This window comes from Dama dama, chromosome 30 (genome assembly GCF_033118175.1).
Source record: "Dama dama isolate Ldn47 chromosome 30, ASM3311817v1, whole genome shotgun sequence".
NCBI lineage: Eukaryota > Metazoa > Chordata > Mammalia > Artiodactyla > Cervidae > Dama > Dama dama.
The window spans coordinates 50364036-50376835 of record NC_083710.1 but is presented as its reverse complement, the minus strand read 5'-3'; the positions used below and the strand labels follow the sequence as shown (position 1 = coordinate 50376835).

The 12800-nt window shown below is 39.7% G+C and overlaps 1 non-coding gene across 1 annotated transcript; it reads left to right on the top strand.

Annotated features, from left to right (window-relative positions):
- The first annotated feature begins 402 nt into the window (after nt 1–402).
- TRNAR-CCU (transfer RNA arginine (anticodon CCU)) lies at nt 403–475 on the top strand. Its single transcript has one exon. It is a non-coding gene; the product is annotated as a tRNA-Arg (tRNA).
- The last annotated feature ends 12325 nt before the right edge of the window (nt 476–12800 follow it).

Sequence of the window (12800 nt, the reverse complement as noted above, 5' to 3'; positions counted from 1 at the left end):
AATTGGCAGAACCAATCTTCAAAAATTGACAGAACCAACCTCTGGAAGCAGGGGCAAAGATAAAGGCAAAGCAGAATTGTTAAAAAGTCTGTTTCAAGGCAAGCAGACTCCCTGCAGCCTCTCCCCTTTCTCCCTTTAACCAAACAACTGCCTCCTTCCCCTTCCCATTCCCTAACAGAGCAAGGGAGGAGACTGTTCTGGAGAGGGTGAAGCCCAGGGTATGTGAGCTGGGCCACCACTGTGCTGAAAGCAAGGGGACTGAGTCTCTGTGCTAAGCAGGCAAATATCACATACAGAATGTTGTGACCTCCCAGGTCTTTTTTCCAAAATGACTCCCGGAATTAGCAGCCTGAAGGATCATAATCCTTTCTCCATGTTAATCAAGATGCATCCATAGGATTTTCCCTGGTGGTCCAGTGGTTAAGACTCTGCACTCCTAATGCGGGGGGCCTGGGTTCAATTCCTGGTCAGGGAACTAGATCCCACATGCTGAAATGAAGATTGAAGATCTGGCATGCCACACTAAGATCCGGTGCAGTGAAATAAATAAATAAATATTTTAAAAAAAGAAAAAGAAAAAGATGTATCCATAGGACTTCTGTGATGGTCCAGGGGTTAAGAATTCACCTGCCAGTGCAGAGGACACAGGTTCGATCCCTAGTCCAAGAAGATTCCACATACTGAGGAGCAACTAAGCCTGCAGGTGCAACTACCCAAGCCCAGGCACCCTAGAGCCCGTGCCCAGCAAACAGAGAAGCTACCACAGTCAGAAACCTGTGCACCGCAAGGAAGAGTAGCCCCTGTTGACTACAACTAGAGAAAGCCCACACACAGCAGCAAAGACCCAGTGTAGCCAAAAATAAATTAATAAACTTTGACATTTTAAAAAAGTTGCGTCCACAGAACATGGCAACAGTTGGGAATGAGACACAGCCTCTCAGCCCCACCCAAGACCTCCTGAGTCAGAGTCTGCATTTCAACAGTTCCTTGGGTGACCCGTATACACATTGAAGTTTGCGTGACACTGCTCTGACAGGAGACTGAACTCTTCGCTTTGGAAACTTTCAAGGAAAAATCTAAGAAAACAGGCATCAGGGATATTAACCCCCCTCCAAAAAAAAAACCAAAAAATCCAAGCAGACCACTTTGTGATGAAGCCCACAGTCAAAAAGCTCACCCACATGGGTAGTGTTTCCAGTCCTGCTTTTTAGTATCCAGTGTTAAATTGATCATCAAGGTGTGAGGAGAATATCTACTGTGAGAAAGAACAAATAATCAGAAGAAATAAAGACTGTGCAGAAAAAAACAAAACAAAGCCAAAGAAAGACTATTATCAATCTCCTCAGAGAAATAGGAGAATATACTACATTCATGAAACAAGAGTAGAATAACTTATTTTTAAAAAGATAAATAGAACAAAGAGAGTCTATAGAAATTAAACATAACAGCAAAACCTGAAAAACTCAAGAAGGGTTAGAAAATACAATTGCAAAAAGATCCCCCAAAGAAGTAGAGCAAAAGATTAAAGGATGGAAAGTAGAAAACTTTTTCAGTTATAAAAGTTGGAGATCAATACACATTGTATTACATCCAAACAATAGGCATTCAGAAAGAGAGAATAAAACAAATGGAGGGAAAATAATCAAACAATAATTCATAAAATTTCCAAACAATTGTGTTTTCAAATTAAAAAAAAAAAATCGAGCACCTAACATACTACATAAAAACAGAGCTATTCCAAGAGATATCCTCATGAAATTTCAGAAAAGGGGTATAAAAAGAAAATTCTGGAAGCTTTGGGAGAAAATATATATATAGACAGTTCAGCTCAGTCGCTCAGTCGTGTCCAACTCTTTGCAACCCCATGGGCTGCAGCACGCCAAGCCTCCCTGTCCATCGCCAACTCCCAGAGTTTATTCAAACTCATGTCCATTGAGTCGGTGATGCCATCCAGCCATCTCATCCTCTGTCGTCCCCTCCTCCTCCTGCCCCCAATCCCTCCCAGCATCAGGGTCTTTTCCAATGAGTCAACGCTTCACATGAGGTGGCCAAAGTATTGGAGTTTCAGCTTCAGCATCAGTCCTTCCAATGAACACCCAGGACTTATCGCCTTCAGGATGGACTGGCTGGATCTCCTTGCAGTCCAAGGGACTCTCAAGAGTCTTCTCCAACACCAGAGTTCAAAAGCATCAATTTTTTGGCGCTCAGCTTTCTTCACAGTCCAACTCTCACATCCATACATGACCACTGGAAAAACCATAGTCTTGACTAGGCGGACCTTTGTTGGCAAAGTAATGTCTCTCCTTTTAATATGCAGTCTAATTTGGTCATAACTTGTCTTCCAAGGAGTAAGCATATTTTAATTTCATGACTGCAGTCACCATCTGCAGTGATTTTGGAGCCCAAAAAAATAAAGTCAGCCACTGTTTCCACTGTTTCCCCACCTATTTGTCATGAAGTGATGGGACCGGATGCCATGATCTTAGTTTTCTGAATGTTGAGCTTTAAGTCAACTTTTTCACTCTCCTCTTTCACTGTCATCAAGAGGCTCTTTAGTTCTTCACTTTCTGCCATAAGCATGGTGTCATTTGCATATCTGAGTTATTGATATTTCTCCCAACAATCTTGATTCCAGCTTTTGCTTCATCCAGCCCAGCGTTTCTCATGATATACTCCGCATATAAGTTAAATAAGCAGGGTGACAATATACAAACTTGACGTACTCCTTTCACTATTTGGAACCAGTCTGTTGTTCCATGACCAGTTCTAACTGTTGCTTCCTGACCTGCATACAGATTTCTCAAGAGGCAGGTCAAATGGTCTGGTATTCCCATCTCTTTCAGAATTTTCCACAGTTTGTTGTGATCTACACAATCAAACGCTTTGGCATAGTCAATAAAGCAGAAGTAGATGTTTTTCTGGAACTCTCTTGCTTTTTTGATGATCCAGTGGATGTTGGCAATTTGATCTCTGGTTCCTCTGCCTTTTCTAAAACCAGCTTGAACATCTGGAAGTTCACTGTTCACATATCATTGTAGCCTGACTTGGAGAATTTTGAGCATTACTTTACTAGTGTGTGAGATGAGTGCAATTGTGTGGTAGTTTGAGCATTCTTTGGCATTGCCTTTCTTTGGGATTGGAATGACAAATGACATTTTCCATTCTTGTGGCCGCTACTGAGTTTTCCAAATTTGCTGGCATATTGAGTGCAGCACTTTCACAGCATCATCTGCTAGGATTTGAATTAGCTCAACTGGAATTCCATCACCTCCACTAGCTTTGTTTGCAGTGATGCTTTCTAAGGTCCATTTGATTTCACATTCCAGGATGTCTGGCTCTAGGTAAGTGATCACACCATCATTTTTATCTGGGTCATGAAGATCTTTTTTGTAGAGTTCTTCTGGAACTTTGCATTGAAATGGGTATATCTTCACTTTTCTCCTTTGCTCTTCACTTATCTTCTTTTCATAGCTATTTGTAAGGCCTCCTCAGACAACCATTTTGCAACCATTTTGCATTTCTTTTTCTTGGGGATGGTCTTGATCCTTGTCTCCTGTATAATGTCACGAACCTCTGTCCATAGTTCATCAGGCACTCTGTTTATCAGATCTAGTCCCTTAAATCTATTTCTCACTTCCACTGTATAATCATAACAGATTTGATTTAGGTTATATCTGAATGGCCTAGTGGTTTTGCCTACTTTCTTCAATTTCAGTCTGAATTTGGCAATAAGGAGTTCATGATCTGAGCCACAGTCAGCTCCTGGTCTTGCTTTTTGCTGACAGTAGAGAGCTTCTCCACCTTTGGCTGCAAAGAATATAATCAATCTGATTTTGATGTTGACCATCTGGTGATGTCCATGTGTAGAGTCTTCTCTTGTGTTGTTGGAAGAGGGTGTTTGCTATGACCAGTGCATTCTCTTGGCAAAACTCTATTAGTGAGACAAGCATCAGAATATTTCCAGATTTGTCGACCTACAAGGTTAGAATTAGAAAATAATCCAACAACTCCTTTAAAAGTCTGAGGGACATTATTTCTGACTTTGACTATTCACTTAGCCAAAATATGAATTCAGTGTGAGGGCACTTAAAGTATTTCCAAGTAAGCTTATCAAGTCTATCTTCTATGTACTGTTCTCAGAAAACTACTGGCAGAAGTGCTCTATAGTAACAAGGGGAAATCCAAGAAAGAGAGAGACACAGGATCCAAAAACCAGGGGAATCAAGTCAAGAGTGAGGGAAAGGGGATCCCAAGACACTGGAGAAGGAGAAGTTCAGGATGGCAGGTGTACACCAGAGATAAGGGACAAGGTTTAAACTGGAAGTCAAAAGATTTTTAAGAAAGGTGGATCCAAGAGGATAAAACTGATAAAACATCTGTTGGGCTTGATACAATCAGAAGGGAGTTTAGAAATAATGGAAGGGGAAAGAAGCAGAAATAAAAACAAACTAAAGAACAGGACAGTTTTATATTTAATTGAAATTTTTTCAAAATAGTACAAGAAAGGAAAAATAATCATAGCATATCACATAGGTCACATAATAGTCACATGGTCTGTCACATAGTCCTAAAGTTGTAATCTTATGAATAGTTGCAAATCTTATAAAAACTGAAGATTAAACAAAATTATGGCATATCTATATAGGGTATATGTGGAGGTGGTGTGCATATTAGAGAATAGTGGATAAGACTGCTAAATTCTCATCTTCCACAGCAGGAAGTGAATAGGCAATACTGAAAAATCAAGATGTAGCACTGTTAGCAAGTAGTTTAGTGATATGGATCTAAGTATCAAAAGTAATAGAATCAAGTTTGATGGAGGAGGCTTCTAGAGAGTTGGAAAATGGAAGGCAGAGGGCAGAGGCGAATAGGTAGAGCGATTTTCATGATAAGACTTATGGGTCTATCTAATTGTTTAAATTATATGCACTCTGACAAAACAAAGATTGGACATCTTAAACCAGAGAATGTTAGGGTGAATTCTCATCTTCAATACAAGGAAGAGGAAATGAAAGTCTTATGGCCTAAGAGGGAAAATATATTTAAATTATAAAGTGTCAAAAAGCAAATAAGGGGGAATTTTTTTTTTAATTTGAAGAATGCATACTTCAAAGATGGTGGAGCAGTCTTCTCTTCAGGTGTCATCTAAAACCAACAAAAAGAACAAGAGGCAATAAAAAACTTTTCATCAGTGGCACTAATACATTTCCATTGCCCCAAACAGTGAAACATGAAGACAGAAAGTGGATGGAGAGGCAGTAACTAGTTTGGTCAGGTAGGGGAAGGTGAAACCTAAGAACATTCAGGGGGGCTATTGACCAGAACTCAGCTGCTGCAGCCCTCAGGCTCACATGCTAGAAGCATCAGGAGAAAGTGGGGATTGAGAAAAGAGAGGGCTTGGCTGAAAGTCTGCACAAAGAGCATTTGAAACCCAGACGCCTACCCTACTCTGCACCATCAGAGAGTTACTCCTCTCAACCCTCAAAAGATGTGAAAGCTTTATTTTCTGCCACTGAACCAGGCTTTCTATGTATGCTCTTTAAGCAGTAGCCATGGCGTAGGGCAGAGATAGGTGGGTTTCCAAGGTGGCTCAGCGGGTAAATAATCTACCTGCAATTCAGGAGACGTGGGTTCGATCCCTGGGTCAGGAAGATCTCCTGGGGGAGAGCATGGCAATCCACTCTAGTATTCTTGCCTAGAGAATCCCACGGACAGAGGAGCCTGGTGGGCTGCAGTCCATAGAGTCGCAAAGAGTTGGGTGCAACCGAAGTGACTGCGCATGCGTGCATGCACAGGGACGAGATAAGATGCCAAATGGGGAAAAGGGCATTAAATAAAACTGCATACAGAGCCATGTGATCCCAGGCCACCTCCCAGAAAAACTGCAAACCCCTACGAAAACCCTTACTCTCCTGGAGGTAAGCTCTGGGGGACAGCAGGTAGTGTGAGTTCCCTTCATACAGCCTCAGGGAGCTGGAACCATGAACATTTCAGTGGTCACTGTGATGCCCCAACACTAGAGGCCCATGTCCAAAGCGTTTATACTGTGCACGCTACCCACTGGTGTCCCCTTCCCCAAAACATGACACTCGGCACTTCTTGACAAATGAGGTGTGGGGATCCTGAACCAGATTTTGTTTTATTCAGAAGAAATAAATATATTATTTCTTGTAGCCAAATATTGTGATAGCCACAGCTGTCTTTGTTCAAGCTATTTCTTCTGCCACAAATGCCTTCAAACTTCACCTTCCTAGTGAAATCCTCGTCTAAGCGCAGCCGGGTCACCCTCTTTCTCTACTTTTCTCTTATTCTCTTCCGTTGGGCAGAACTAATTACTCTTGCATTTTTATTCCCATAGCTCTTTATATTTACCTCCAAGACACACTTGGTTCTATGGTACTCTTGCCTTTGCCTTAGTATATATATCCTTTCTAGATTAAAAACTCCTGGATGGGAAAATCCATGTCATATTCATCCTTGAAATGCCAATAACTTCCATTTCTTGCATCTACATCTAGAGTAAGAACCCACTGTCACTATCAAGGGACTGCTCACCATCATCTTGTAGGAGCTCCACAAAGTCTGAAGAGGTGTTTATGTGTTGGGAAAATAACAGCACAGTATACAATGTGTATGAATATAACTCTAAACATATTTATTATTTCTGTCCAATAGACTATAAAAGTTGCTTCAAGCTATTAAATAATAAAACTCTAGAAAGAAAATCCAAAGAAAATTGGCAAGGAGGGTGGCCATTGGAGAAGCTGAAAAACCGTATATGCGCAATAAACAACCAGACTTTCTGAATTAAATATTGATTTACAAATATAAGAGTGAAACCAGATTCTCCTAGGATATTTGACATGTGTGTGTGCTCAGTCATGTCTGACTCTTTGTAACTCCATGTACTGTAGTCCTTCAGGCTCCTCTGTCCATGGAATTTTCCAGGCAAAGATGCTGGAACAGGTTGCTGTTTCCTAATCCAGGAGATCTTCCCAACACAGGGATCAAAGCTGCATCCTGCATTGACAGGTAAATTTTAACCATGTGCTACCTACGAAGCCCCATTTGACATGTATCATTCCCTAATTCTATGACTTCTTAGTGGGCTATTAGATAGATATTGTGACCCATGAAGAAAAAACCCTAGTAACTGTGTTTGGGAAATCTTTTTTTTTTTTTTCAGATTATTGATTATCCTGTTTTTTTGTTTGTTTGTTTTTTCATTTATTTTTATTAGTTGGAGGCTAATTACTTTACAATATTGTAGTGGTTTTTGCCATACATTGATATGAATCAGCCATGGTTTTACCTGTGTTCCCCATCCCGATCCCCCCTCTTGCCTCCCTCCCCATCCCATCCCTCTGGGTCTTCCCAGTGCACCAGCCCTGAGCACTTGTCTCATGCATCCAACCTGGGCTGGTGATCTGTTTCACTGTTGATAGTATACTTGTTTCAGTGCTATTCTCTCAGAACATCCCACCCTTGCCTTCTCCCACAGAGTCCAGAAGTCTGTTCTGTACATCTATGTCTCTTTTTCTGTTTTGCATATAGGGTTATTGTTATCATCTTTTTAAATTCCATATATATGCATTAGTATACTGTACTGGTATTTATCTTTCTGGCTTACTTCATTCTGTATAATGGGCTCCAGTTTCATCCATCTCATTAGAACTGATTCAAATGAATTCTTTTTAATGGCTGAGTAATATTCCATGATGTATATGTACCACAGCTTCCTTATCCATTCATCTGCTGATGGGCATCTAGGTTGCTTCCATGTCCTGGCTATTATAAACAGTGCTGCGATGAACATTGGGGTGCACGTGTCTCTTTCAGATCTCGTTTCCTTGGTGTGTATGACTAGGAGTGGGATTGCTGGGTCATATGGCAGTTCTATTTCCAGTTTTTTAAGGACTCTCCACACTGTTCTCCATAGCGGCTGTACTAGTTTGCATTCCCACCAACAGTGTAAGAGGGTTCCCTTTTCTCCACACCCTCTCCAGCATTTATTGCTTGTAGACTTTTGGATAGCAGCCATCCTGACTGGCGTGTAATGGTACCTCATTGTGGTTTTGATTTGCATTTCTCTGATAATGAGTGATGTTGAGCATCTTTTCATGTGTTTGTTAGCCATCTGTATGTCTTCTTTGGAGAAATGTCTGTTTAGATCTTTGGCCCATTTTTTGATTGGGTCATTTATTTTTCTGGAATTGAGCTGCAGGAGTTGCTTATATATTTTTGAGATCAATTCTTTGTCTGTTGCTTTGTTTGCTATTATTTTCTCCCAATCTGAGGGCTGTCTTTTCACCTTGCTTATAGTTTCCTTTGTTGTGCAAAAGCTTTTAAGTTTCATTAGGTCCCATTTGTTTATTTTTGCTTTTATTTCCAATATTCTGAGTGGGAAATCTTGAGGAAGTTGAAAAGTAGACTGATGATTTTAGAAATCTAAGAATACTGAAACTGAAGAGAGGTGTTTAAAATTACTTTTTTGTTGAAAGCATTTACTGTAGAAAATTTGAAAAATATAAAATGTACAAAGAAAATAATAAAGTGTCTGTAATCACCCTTAACCCCCAAAAAAGACTCTAGACATATATTCACCCATCAGTTTCACTTTTGTACAGGAGGGGGAAAAAAAGACCACTCAGTCAACTTAGTGAACATGTTAAGAAAATTTGGCACTGAATAATAATAACCAGAATCCTGTCAGGATCATCTGGTTGCCACATCAGAGCAACATTTCTGAACAAAAGGAGGAAGATGTACTTTTGCAAGGTCTTTATCAATATCTTGGAAAGTATGGGTACACGCTGGTTGTCAAAGTCAAGTGGGAAGGCACAAAAGAAGGGATCCATCGGGCTCTCCCGTGGGCCTATGCTCTAAGTCTTGTTAGCGACAGAAGCTGCACTAGATCTGTTTTCCCCTTTTTGGGTCATAAAAGAGACAAATAGGAAACCATCTCACTGGATATTGCCACAATCTAGGGCATAGTTGGACCCTTCAGACAGCTCGCAGTGAAGATGAGTTCATGGTCAAAAATTACAACTCCTGGAGAAGGCAATGGCAACCCACTCCAGTGTTCTTGCCTGGAGAATCCCAGGGACGGCAGAGCCTGGTGGGCTGCCGTCTATGGGGTCACACAGAGTCTATGGGGACGGCAGAGCCTGGTGGGCAGAGTCTATGGGGTCGCACAGAGTCGGACACGACTGAAGCGACTTGGCGGCAGCAGCAACAACTGGGGTTCCAGACGTGGATTCCAGTCATAGCAAGCAGCAGAACCTCTCTGCACCTCAGTGTCCTCATCTGTTAAAAAAAAAAAAAAAAAATTACAACTCCTGTATAGGTATGGCTGGGTCCCTTTTCTGTATGCTTGAAACTATCAAAACATTGTTAATCAACTATACTCCAATATAAGATAAAAAGTTAAAAAAAAAAAAGAAATATTCTAAAATGGACTGTGGTAATGATTGCACATATCTATGAATATAGAAAAAAACATTGAATTGTACACTTAAAATAGATAGTATGTAAACTATATCTCAATTAAGCTGTTTTAAAATAATAAACAGTAATGATAGAATATGAAAAAAATTTTAATAAATAAAATTTTAAAATTTTTGTTAAAAAAAGGAAATCAACTGCCATGAAAGAGATGCACCATGAAAGAAAGAATTATAGTTACTATATATAAAATAGAAAGGGTTCCCAGGTGATTAGGTGGTTAGGACTAGGTACTTTCACTGCCGAGGCCTGTGTTCTGTACCTGGTTGGAGAACTAAGATGCTAAAAGCTGCAAGATGCAGGCAAAAAATAAATAAACAAAATAGATAAACAATAAGGACCTACTGTATACACAGAGAACTATATTCAGTATCTTGTAATAACCTATAATGGAAAAGAATCTGAAAAAGAATATATACGTGTGTGTATATATATACTTAACTCAATCACTTTACTGTAAAACTGAAACATTCTAAACCAACTATATTTCAATTCAAAAAATTTACAGTACAGGAACTAGGAGCAATAGGACAATCTGAAAGGAACTTTGAATCTGTTACAAATGTGTAAAGAGCTGAAGGAAAAATAGATTCCATAAAACAAGAGCAGGACATTAATAAAAAAAAGAATCCATATTTGAAAATGAGCTACAAGATATACTAGAAAACATAGGGCCTCCCTGGTGGTTCAGTGGTTAAGAATCCACCTTGCAATGCAAAGTACACCAGCTCCTTCCCTGGTCTGGGAAGATCCCACATGCTGGGGCGCCATAGCCCATGTGCCACGACTACTGAGCCAATGATGCAACTTCTGAAGCTTGCATGCCTAGAACCTGTGCTCTACAACAAGAGAAGTCACTGCAACAAAGAACAACCCCCACTAACTGCAACTGGAGAAACCCCATGCACAGCAACGAAGACCCGCCACAGCCAAAAAAATAAAAATAAATGAATTTTAAGAAAAAGAAAACATAGTCACTGGGATAAATTCAAGTAAGTTAAGTACTTAATTGAGCACCATTTTTGTATGTAAGGTCTCATGCGGCAATGAAGTACAAAGTTCAGTTGACAGAACTTGTGTTAAGCTATAAAGACTCTTTTGCTGAATCATCCAACCTGGACTCTTCACTAGAGTTCCTTCTCACACAGCCTCATTAAAAAAAAAAAAAATTGTCGAATGCTCCTACTATATGACAGCACTGAGATTGGTGGGGCAGATAATAAAATTGAAGGGCAGTCTTTGCCCTTGAGAAATTTATGATTCAGTAGAGTGATTTCTATGAGAGGGATAGAAGAATAGAATATTGTCTAAATTATAAAAGCTATGGTTGTAACAGGTACCATGTACTCAACTTTACAAAACACTCACTTAATTGCATTCTCTAATCTTCACAGTGACCCAATAAGATTAACATTATCATCATCAGTTCATTTCAGTGGCTCAGTCATGTCTGACTCTTTGTGATCCCATGGACTGCAGCATGCCAGGCTTCCCTGTCCATCACCAACTCCTGGAGCCTACTCAAACTCATGCCCATTGCATTGGTGATGCCATCCAACCATCTCAACCTCTATCATCCCCTTCTCTTCCCACCTTCAATCTTTCCCAGCATCAGGGTCTTTTTCAAGAAGTCTATTCTTTGCATCAGGTGGCCAAAGTATTGGAGTTTCAGCTTCATCATCACCCCCATTTTATAAGGAGAAAATGGATCCTTAGAAAGTTATAGTAACTTTCTCAAAGTTAAACAGATAGAAGATTTTCGAGTTAGAATTTGAACCCAAGTCCTCTGATCCCCAGCATCCACCTTCTTTTTTAGTACACTTGACTTGTACTGATACAAAATGCTTTCAGAGGAAGGAGAAATGGTCTAGCCTCATAAAAGTTTATCTTCCTCTCAATTTGATCTCAGTTTTTTCTATTCCACAATAAGACAATTACCACTCAAAGAACAATTTTTGACTCTGAAGTCAATGAATCTCAAGGAAGGTATGATTCCAACTTGCAAGGAATTTCAGGTAGACAGAATAAGAGGAAAAAACTAAATAATGTATAAATATTATAAAATATATAAATATTTATATGTGTAATATATCTTTTAAATGACAAGTAAAAAAAGGAACAGTGGGGCCTCAAATAGAAAGAAAGCATGGAGAAGAGGAAAGGAGTTGGAAGAACCAGTCCTTAAAGAAAAGAAATCAAAGGGAAAAAAAGGAAGATTGTTAACAGGGGAGTTGACTCAAAGGGGTGGAAAATTCAGTCCATGAGTTTTCATAAGAGTGTCAGTTTTTCAATCCTGGCTATTCTACTTTCCAACTGTTTGAAAGTTATTATTTACTGTCCTCCGGACCTCAAGTGTCAATTTCTTCATCTTTAAAACGGGAATAAAAACATCTGATTCACAGGATTTTGTCGGAAGTAAATGAGAGCCTTTAAGTGACTTGCTCTCTGCTCTGCACATCTCAAGGAGGAGTCAACAAATGTCAGACATACACATGTCTATTATTCCACGTAAAGCTGAGAAAATTGAGGGAAATGTAATTATAGCCTTCTAGAATATGAAGGGTTTTGAAAGAAAAGATGATAACTGTTTTCAATGTTCACAGAAGAGATCACCCCCACCCCCACCCTATCCCCCCAAAAAAGAATTTAAGCTGATTGTGGCTATATCTGACAATGGCAGTATTGGAAGCTGGAATCTGTTTCAGAGAGTTGGAAGTCAGTGGGGGCTATTGGCATGGAGACAGGGGGTCCATAAAAAGAGAAAAGATTTGTTATCTCTTTGGACCTATTTTGAAACCAGGAGTAGTCTCTCCTCGGACTAAGATGATAGGATTCTGTAAATATATAAGCTGGTGTTTGCCAATAAAAATTTCCTCTTGTGTGGCCCTTTTTTATCCAATAATGATTTCCTGCTCTACACTGGCTGCCAAATGTACCCAAAATGTAATCAGTAGATTCGTAAGTCAAATTGCAAGCTTTAAAGAAATAATGGCTAATGCTCTGATCATTGGCAGTAGTATTTTAAAGCCAGCCAATGTTTAAGGGTTCTTGGGGCTTCAGACTCAGCTGTAGCTTTGTTTTAACCTTTTCCCCTTTCAACGCCTCAGAAAAGATCAGAAAAAATCCTCTGGGCCAAGAACCATCTTTTCTCATTAGAATTATTCTTAGTTTCATCTGGAGTCAAAATCAAATTTTATAATGCTCAGCTTCCAAGTTACCAACTAGCTTCTGCCTAAAACTGTTGAACATTTTTCCTACCAGGAAAATCTACCTATCTCTCTTTACCACACTGAGAC